The sequence below is a fragment of the Corapipo altera genome, unplaced genomic scaffold (assembly GCF_003945725.1).
Source record: "Corapipo altera isolate COAL_440 unplaced genomic scaffold, ASM394572v1 140, whole genome shotgun sequence".
Lineage (NCBI taxonomy): Eukaryota > Metazoa > Chordata > Aves > Passeriformes > Pipridae > Corapipo > Corapipo altera.
The window spans coordinates 177,553-179,714 of NW_020885077.1; the positions used below are offsets into that span (position 1 = coordinate 177,553).

The 2,162-nt window shown below is 52.5% G+C and overlaps 1 protein-coding gene across 1 annotated transcript in view; it reads right to left on the reverse strand.

The window, feature by feature from the left end:
- Nucleotides 1–2,162, reverse strand: part of GPI (glucose-6-phosphate isomerase) — a 22,717-nt gene that overhangs the window by 20,215 nt on the left and 340 nt on the right. The window lies entirely within an intron of this gene.

Sequence of the window (2,162 nt, forward strand, 5' to 3'; positions counted from 1 at the left end):
AGCTCTGCCACGGCCACCCCGCAGCCCTGCCACGGCCACCCCGCAGCCCTGCAGCCCTTCAGCAGCAGCTCACCTGCAGCACCTCGGGGATTTTATCTCCCACCACGTTTTCCATTTAGATTGGAGGCTCCCTCTGATCCTTCATAATGGACAAGCCAACCAGCAGGAGTGTAATTCCAGTGTAATTCTTTTATACCGTGCAATAGTTATTTGCATCAGCACTACCTTCCTCAGCACCCAGGTCTCTATTACCTGCTGAGTTTTATGATGGCTGCATCACATCATTTCTAACCTCTTCAAAACTAGTAGTTTCCAGTGAACAACCTACACTGTTAAGACCCCCTGTTCCTACCAGACCATACCTTACATCTTTAGCTTTCTTCGCTACACAAGGTGGTATCTTACAGGTGTGACTATACTCCTAACCAGGAAAATAGGATATACAAGTTGTGAGGTAGAAAAAAGAACAAAAGGATCTTCTATCTAAATTCTGCAGGACGCAATCAGTGAGTGTAGCGTTCTTACAATAACATTAAATAGATACCTATGCTCAAAGATATAATATTCAGATTAAAAGTTATTCACACCAGTCTGAAATTCCTCCAGAACCAGCATCAGGAAGCCCTTTCACATGGGTATAAGTTTCTCTTTTCCTTCTAAAGGAAGAGAGACAGTCAGTCACTTTATGATAATACCTACAGAGCTAACAAATATATTCATAAAGCTTAATTGCACATGAGAAGAGAGGTGCAAACTGCAGAGGACCAAAACCTCCAGGCTACTTGGGTTTTGAAGAGATGTTAACTACCCTCATCCTGCTGGGCTGGCTCAGAGTGGCCATGGGTACACAAGCAAATCTGTTCAACACAGGCCATCAGCTCTGCAACTGTACTTTGCTGTAAGAAAGTTCTCCTAGTCTAGAACATAGAGGTTTATCAGGAAACAGGACTGAAATAACTACAAGAAAGGATTACAAGAGATGACATAAACCTTTAACACATCAACTGTTTCCTCTACTTATGGGAAGCACAAAAGGACATGGATTTGGGCAGCTATTTGAAATAGATAGCCCCAGTAAAGAACATTTCTCCAAGAAAATCCTGGAGAAAAAGAAAAACTGAAGCCAGAACTAGCTCTATTAGTGAAGAGTTGGTAGATTTGTATAAGATAATACGGACAAATTTCTTTAACAACATGAGAAGTTGTAACATCATCACTGTTAGAAGAGTCAGGTGAAGCCAATACTCCAAAAATTTAGCATGCCTTTTCCATCAACGCAAAGGACATCTTAGCTCTTGTATATTGGTATGCAGGACTTCACATGCACTGTTTAATTACAATTTAAGAACTTTCTAAGGAGACCAAAAGGAGGAAAAAAATCACTTCACCTAGGACACTAATGAAAAGCCTGATGCGTGCAACAAGCCTTAGCGCAGCACTCAAGAACGGCGGTCATTTTATCACCCAGGCTCACTTTAAAATTCAAGTCTGGGACGCATCTACATAGCATTACACTTCATATGGCTGCTCTAGTGCCACAACGTGACCGCACACGTGCCTGCTCAGCGCGGCCCCAGCGCACACGGCGAGTGCCACTCCACAAGATGAAGGCGCTGAGCGTTATCACGATGCTCCCACTTGTTACTCCCTCCCCCATCACCGCCGCAGCGCATTCCCGTACGAGCGATGGCGGCAGGGCTGACCCTGCCCCGCAGCCCGGGCAGGGGTGGCGGCCGGGGCTCCCCGCGGCCGTGTCGTGACTAAGCGGGCGGCGGGCGCGGAGTGCGGCTGTGCGAGCGGCGGGCGCTGTGCTGCCCGGCACGTACCGCCCGCAAGGATGAGTCAAGGGCAGGCGGCGCGGCCGCCCCTCGGGGCTGCGGGAACACCCCCCGCCCACCGGGCCGGGCCGCACCGCCATCGCCGCCCGGGCACCGCTCCGGGCACCGCTCCGGGCACCGCTCCGGGCACCGCTCCGGGCACAGCAGGCGGGGCCGCGGCACCGGCCCCCGGGACCCACTCCCCGCCCGGGCGGAGCGGGGACGGAGAACGCGCCGCTGCCACCCCGGCGGGGCCCGGACCCGCGGCACAGCCCGGCGGGGGGCGAGGGCGGGCAGGGACCGGCCCTTCCCCGGCCCCGACCGGCCCTTCCCCGGCCCCGACCG